The following is a 7,668-nucleotide window of genomic DNA, read 5'->3' as shown; positions in this document are numbered from 1 at the left end:
GGTGACGCGCTGCTATGATCCCAGCTCTTGAGAGGCTGAAAACAGGAGGATCTCTACTAGTCTGATCTAGTAGTGAGAACCTGAACACCCTGTACTAAAATACGAAGAAGAAGAAGAAGAAGAAGAAGAAGAAGAAGAAGAAGAAGAAGAAGAAGAAGAAGAAGAAGAAGAAGAAGAAGAAGAACTGCCTATATATACAGACACCATAACAAGCGCACATACATTGGGGATTCTCTAAGGAATAGAGATGGAAGTAAAATTTGAGGGTAACCAGGAAAACAAAAACTGTTCCAGAGAAGCTCTGAGGATCACTCTTCCTTAAATTCCCTCGACAGCCTCTCAAGTTCCTCCGTGGTGAGCATGTGGCAGTCCTGGCCGGGCTGCACCCTGAGTCAGCCGCACTCAGCTGCTCGTCTGTAACCTGTGTGAGGGAGGTAAGTGCAGGCTCGATGGCTTCTTTCCATGCATAGACTTGTGGTGAACATCTTGCAAGGAGCTCTGGGCACTCTCTGAAGCAGAGCCAACTGCTCAAGCCTTACACTGTACAAAGGTCCTGGAGGGTCCTATGAAACAGCTGGGGTCCCTTCTCATCATTCCTTCACGTGACAGTGCTACGCCAAAGGAACAAGATAGGATGCCTGGATCTGCATCTTCTTCTATGAACTGAAAGGCCAGATGGGACCCAGCCTGGGGTTATCGTCTCATTGTAGATAAGCCAGTGGCTCTGTGTCTCCACTCTTGCCTTATCAATCAGAGTCTGAGCATCAGCCATTAGCTCACTCACATACAACCTACATGAGCATCGATCTCTACTACTTTCTCAATGCTGCTGGACTCCACGAGTGGGGAAGTGATTCTCGTCTCCACAGCCAGACATACACCTTTTGATGTCTGGATCCCAATTGCCGTAGCACCAAGCTTGGTAGCCTCAGTGGCATATTCCACTCAAAAGAGTCTTCCTTCAGGAGAAAAAGCATTCACACCTCTTGCTAGCAGTTGCTAGGGGTGCTGGGAACTCAAGGCTCTTGGTGAGAGTGAGCCTTTGAGAGAAGGTGTGGAGCTGCCCCACAGCAGGGAGAATTTGTGCTGAGAGTTGGGGTGTTTAATCTTGACTTGGTAAGTCCCTCTCCAGCTCCCATAATCTCAGTGAGAGGACGTTAGTTTCATTTCCTCAAAATACTCTGCTTGCCCGTTTTTTTTCCTGGGTTCCTGGCTGTCACCGTTGGCTCTCAAACATATTTTTAAGGCCACATTCATGTGCAATTTCAAGCAGATCACCCTCTTGTAGGATGGAAATGGTTGATTCTCCTGGTTTATTCACAAGTGAGTCTTGCTCCATTCCTTCCTGGTTCAGGGGTCTGGAAAGCTGTGGTTGCGAAGCAATGTTCAAACTGTTTAGGGCTGGGATATAGCTCAGTGGCACAGCACCTGCTTGGCAAGCCAAAGGTTGTGAGTTCAATTGCTGGTACCAGAAAAGCCCATTTTGAAAGCTGAAATGGGGCTGGGGAGATAGCTTAGCAGCACAAGCACCTGCCTGGTGAGCGCAAGGTTCCAAGTTTGATCTCTGGTACCACAAAAAGCAAGCAAGCAAGCTGAGATGGCTGATCATGCACCATCCTGGAGAAAGAAGGGGTTGGGTCAACCTCCTTCCAAATCTCTGCTACTGTTTGAGACTGATTTAAAAAACCCAGTGTTCACTTGTCACCTCAAGTGTGGTTTTGAAGGCAGCCCCTTTATCCACTGACTTGGACACAGCTGGCTTTCTCATCTGAAGTGACTAGCTGGGTTCATGGAGCAAGCTGGATATGTCACATGACAAAGCAAGTTCTGCAGTCCATTTGGTGTCACTGAAATGTGTTGCCAGTGGTGACTGTTTTTCTAAAAGAAATTTCTTTTGACTCACAAAGCCTGGCCCGAGACCTGCCTTTACAAAGACATTTCAGTTGACTGTGTAAGAAAATCCATCTCCATGTCCAGCTGCACGAACACATATGAGTTCAGGGCTTGGACTTTAATTTGTTGATAATTTAGTCACAGCATCAGAATGTTAAGTTCAGGTGACAATTTTTTTTTTTTCTAGCCAGCATTTCTCTGTGGTTGCCACACTGTAAAAAAAAAAATGACCAGAATAACGAAACCAGAAAGCTGTCTAGTTGTGGCAGCCACTCTGCCCAAGATATATATATATATATATATATATATATATATATATATCTCCAGTTCAGTTTGCCTGATATATAATGATTCAAAGGCTCAAGCTGTGGCAGCTGCGGTGTTGGCTGACAGCAAAATTGCACATAGCACCTCCTCCTGAAGGATTTATGTGCAGAAACAAACATTGCTGCCTTGTTGTTAATCTTGGTAAATTTGTTAACCTGGATTGTGTGCCGTGGTCATTCATTAATCTCTCTAACAATTGTGTCTCGGGATTCTCTGCCAGTTCATCAGTTTGTTTAGATATGGCACTAGCCAAAAGAGGAACAGGTGCCACTTTTGAACTGCAGTTCAAAAGCTCAGGACAAATGACCTTAGCAGCCAGTAGGTTCAACTCTTCACCAATAGTAAAGGGGTTTTTTTGTGTTTGTTTTTCTTTAGTAACAGGTTTAGCTGCTAAGAATGATGTTCCCAGGGCTGCCATGTGTGGTGAAGTAGTGGCCTTCATTAATTGCTTCTGTTCTTCGTGGTCATGGTTTTTTTCCTTTTGGAAAACTCTGAAGGCTTGTCTTTTAATGCAGGGCACAGGTCTCCCCATGGCAAAGCAGTTGGGAAGCTTTCCTGGGGTCACTGAATGGTCTGTTGTCACATGCTGTACGGAAGGGGCTTGGAGAATGTGAATCATTTGTCGCGGTAAACCTGTAATTTAAGTGGGATTCTTGGTATTTCCTTTACGCTGGCAGGCTTAGATCTTCCCCTGCCTTATCATCAGGTCTTTCCTCTTTGCAAGCAAATGCTCCGGTGCTATTTGTACATCGTTCCTTTAGTTTATAGATTTGCCAAAGCTGTGGCTGAGGCAAGAACACAGTGCAGGGAAGAGGCATGGGTGGAAGAGGCACAGAAAACAATGGCCAGGCCATGAGCTGAGTAAAATAAGTGTCAAGTTCTGGCTGACACAAGCTGCAGCTATACAGCTGAAGTACATCAATTCATTCGCCATTTAAAGCCTAACACACCCAATGCAGCTTAATTGTTCCTTGCCCTTTGCTGATAGGGTTCCAGTAGGAGTCTGCAAACAATTGATTTATTGTGGTCTCTGTGCAGTCAAATTTCTTCTTCTTTTTTTAATATTTTATTCATTTATTTACTTGGTACAGGGTCTCACTATGCAGCTTGGACTTGTAGTGATCCTCCTGTCTCAGCCTCCTCAGTGCTGGGATTATAGGTGTGTGCCATGATACCCAGTTTCAGTGGCCGGCAGAGTATGCCCGGGATTCCAGGGCTGGCACGGCATGAGGTCCTGGGGATTGAACTCCTGCTTTTGTGCTTGCCAAGCAGGTGCTTAGACCACCGAGCTATCTCGCCTACCCTTGTGCAGTGAAGTTTCTCTACTCATGTAAGTTTGCAATCCCTCTCCAGCACTAGCATCACCGTTTCAGCTCTATCTCAGAGCACAATGCTTGAGATTCTCATAAGGAGCGTACAACCTAGATTCCTTGCGCATGCAGTTTGTTATACGGTTTTCACTCCTCTGTGAAACTAATGCTGAAGGTGATCTGGCACAGTAGGTGGAGCTCAGGCAGTACCTGGAGCAACGGCGAGGGGCTGTAGAGACAGCTGAGGCTTTCTCCACTCACCAGCTACTTACCTCTGGCCAAGCAGCCCAGTTCCTAATAGGCACTGACTGGTACTGCTATGCCTTGGGGAAGGGATGTGATGGCTGTCAGGTCTGAAATCTGTAGTACAGATCACAATCTGGATATTCAGGCAGGAAGTCCCCTAGAGGGCTTAGACAGAATTCTTTCTTCCCCAGGAAACCTGAGCCTTGGGCCTTAAAGCTTCTGCAAGGATTGAAGATGTTAACTGCCTCTGTGACATAGCTTCACAGCAGCACCTAAATTAGCATTTGATTAAATAGCTAGGTTATCTGACACTCTAATACTACATCATGACTGCCACAGCTGGGCCAAGTGGACACATCAAACTAACCATCACAGAGGGTAAGGGGAGGTACAGAAAAGCCGACTGTTGTACTGAGTCTGAATTCGGCACAGTTTCTATTTCAAAGCAGCAGAGCATCATGTGGAGTGAGAACTAGGACTGCCTTAGCATACCTCAGCTTTCTTTTTCTTTTTTACAGTGCTGGGGATTCTGCTGAGGGCCTTGTGCCTGCTATGCAAATGCTCCACTATTGAACTTTACCCTCATTCTTTTTTTTTTTAATTTTACCTTTTTAAAAAAAAATTATTTATTTCTGTGTGTGTGTGTGTGTGTGTGTGTGTGGCCAACCCCACCAGGGGGCGGGTCTGGCTGGCATGTGGTGCTGGGGGATTGAACCGTGGTCCCTGTGCTTTGCTAAGCTTGTTCTAAGTAGGTGTTTAGCCCACTGAGCCATCTCACCAGCCCTACCCTCATTCTTATTTAAGTTTTTTTACATTTTGACACAAGGTCTTGCAACATTGCCCAGAAGAGGCTCAAACTTTTGATCCTCCTGCCTCAGCCTCTCAGAGTGCTGAGATCATAGGTTTGCACTTCCAGGCCCTGCTCTAGTCAGCATTCTTGTCATGCAGCTGGCCTTTAGCAGCATTACTTCATAAATGCGGCTGGCGGTACAGAGAATCATTTCATACCACGGAGTCCACAGAGAAGAGTGACAAACCGGGCACTGTGGTAGAAAGGTCAGCCCTGGGATAGAGAGCTCTTTTTCAAGGTCATGGCACTCCTCCAAGGTCAGAAGAAAGCCAAACCTTGGTCAGAGCTTCAGAGATTGCCCCGGACACATGCCTGGGAGCAGTCAGGTCACTGCCCTCATGGGGTTATGGGTTCAACCAGTCTGGGACCTTCTGATGGTGTGTGTGTGTGTGTGTGTGTGTGTGTGTGTGTGAGTGTTTCTCCTGATAAACAAAGCCAGGGATTAGATGCTGGCTGCGGAAGTGCTGTGGTTTCCAGCTACTGTAAACATCTGGGTACAGGAGGCGGTGTGGGCAGCTGTGCTGGCAGATGACAGTTTGATTTTTTTCTCAGTTGTTCTGGTAAAAGAATCCAATTGCTAAACTAGTAGAACTTTAAAACAAAAATAGAGTTGTACTGAGCTGTAGTGGTAGAGTGCTTTCCTAGCATGCATGAGGCCCGAATTCTACCTCCAGTACCTCAAATAAAATGAAATAAAAAGAATTAAATAATCATCAAAGGGAGGTTTGAAGGGGGCTGTAGAAGTCATCTGGCCACAGCCTATAGAGAAAAGAAATCCCATAGGAGCTAGGTGACAGCCCAAGGCCACCAGGGGAAGCCATTCAGGGCTGTCTGTCCCCAGTGGGGTGGCGATGTACCGGAGTCCTCTGGTAATCATGAAGTCTTTCTTCTGTTCCAGCCCAGGGTTTCCAGATGACAGTGCTCAGGCAGGGAGTTCAGGCTAAAGTTAAAAGGTCTCTTAGGGATTCCAGTGGAGAGGGAACACTTTGAAGTTCTCCTGCTTTGTGTCTCCAGATTTCCCAGATTCTGTTGAGATTCTGCCTAAAACTAGTTTTGAATGTCCTATGACCACGCACTAAGTAGGCAAATCAAGGCACGCAGCTCCTGGGCCTGCAAGGCTGCCCTGCTGGCAGGGGTGGGATGCACACCCCCGCTCCTTAATGCACACCTTGCTGAAACTGATTGCTCTCATGTCAGACTCAGATGGCAGTCGGGAAGGTGCATCTGAGTGTGAGTGGAATTTATGAAATGTCAAATTGGATAGAATCCCACAGCTTGTGTTGTACCAGTTACAAAGTCAATATTGACGGAGCCCCCTTGTACCTGCTAAGTGCTTTCCTAATGCTCTAAGATGCTCACTTTCGAAATCCTAACAAAACTCCTATTCGGGGAGATACCAATGTGAAAATCCAGGAGAGCTGGAGCTCAGTGGTCTAGCGTGCACTTAGCCCTTGCAAAGCCCTGAGTTGCATTCCCAGCACACTTGCCCCCTCCCAAGGGAAAAAGGAAAACACTGGAGCACTGAGGAAGGTCGGTGACTGCCAGGCCATGCAGCTAGGAGGCAGCCAGGGCTGGGATTTGGACCAGGCAATGCTCACTCTTAGCTCACAGCACACTGCCTCTTGCGAGGACCGTTACTAAGGCATCAACAAGGCAGCTGGCTTTGGGGGCAGCCCTGAGCTAGTGCCTCTAAGCTGCCTTGTTTCATTTACTCCTCTGGGTATGAGATAGGCTTCTTTCCCAGCCGGGGGTTGTGCCGCATGCCGAGGAGGCTGAAGCAGGAGAATCGCAAGTTAGAGCTCAGCCTGGGCAGCTTAGCAAGAACTTGTCTCAAGAAAAGTTGGGGGAGGGCAGTGGTGGCGGCTGGGGATGAGTTCAGAGCAAAGGCCCTGGGTTTGAGTCATTCCTTTAAGCCCTTCCTCTCCCATATTCTTAAATGTCAACCTTTGGAGAAGGGAGATAACAGGTCCAAAGGGTTTATTTTGATCCTTTATCCTTATGTGTATTTGAAAATAGCCATAAAAAAACCCAAACCAAAGCAATGTCCTGAGTTCCTGTGGGGTCCCAGCTTACAGGGTTTCCAGATGAATGGGGGAGGGGCGGGGGGAAGAGGGGAAAGGTTAAATTTGGGTCAGCAGAACTTCCCTAACTTCCTTGATCATAGAGCCCCATTTGTTTTCTCCAAAGCATTTTATGAAATGGGAACTCTGTGACCTTTCTTTGCTTTTGTTTAGCTTTTGAGACTTGGTCTTACTGTGTAGTCCAGGCTGGGCTTGAATTGGGCTTCTCCTGCCTCAGCCTCGTGGGTGCTAGGATTACCCGTGTCTCATACTGGGCCCAGCTGACCTTCCTTTGGAAAGCAGGTCTTTCATTCACTCTGCTACTCTGTGCCACCAAGACTGTGAGCGTCTGGTGGCTCTTGGAGGTGGCAGGGACTGGGTGATGGGAGACAGAAGAGCAGGAAGGGGGTGCTGAGGCTTGGGGAGAGGCTACAGTGAGCTGCTCACAGCGCTGCCTGTGAAAGCATTCAGCCAGCCCCTGAGAAAGCCTCTGCGCTCCCCCGGAGGAAGGGAACAGGATGCAGTGTTTCCTGGACACTACAGAAGACAGTGGGCAGGAGCCAAGGCAGGCCGGGACTTGAAATTCCCCAACTCATGGCCGGAGCTTCTCTTTGTTACATACCTTTCTGTTTACCCAACGCTTTCCCACAGCACTCAAGGCGCACGGCCATGGGATGTTGGTCTTCCACACTGCACAGGCCCAGGCCAGATTACAAGACTAGACAAGGTCTAACAGGGAAGGCGTGGCTAGTGCGCTTTCCATGCTGCCTCCCAGCATGAGGAGAGAGGGGCTGGCGTCTTTGCTTTTGAGGGATGTTTGGTATAGGTGATATGGCTAGAGCCGGGTGTGATGGCACACACCTGTAAGCCCAGCCCTCAGCAGCCGGAGGCAGGCCGATCATGAGTTCTAGGTCAGCCTGACCTGAACAGAGAGTTTATGGCCATCTTAAATAGGAAACCCAATCTTAAAAAACATAAAGCA

At 47.8% G+C, this 7,668-nt stretch overlaps 1 pseudogene; it reads right to left on the bottom strand.

Annotated features, from left to right (window-relative positions):
- Nucleotides 1–308: 308 nt before the first annotated feature.
- Nucleotides 309–7,357, bottom strand: LOC101583425 (annotated as a pseudogene).
- Between the last annotated feature and the right edge of the window lie 311 nt (nt 7,358–7,668).

This window comes from Octodon degus, unplaced genomic scaffold, assembly GCF_000260255.1.
Source record: "Octodon degus isolate 3935 unplaced genomic scaffold, OctDeg1.0 scaffold00002, whole genome shotgun sequence".
Taxonomy (NCBI): Eukaryota; Metazoa; Chordata; class Mammalia; order Rodentia; family Octodontidae; genus Octodon; species Octodon degus.
Note: the sequence above shows the minus strand (reverse complement) of the source record. Positions and strands in the feature narration are given on the sequence as shown.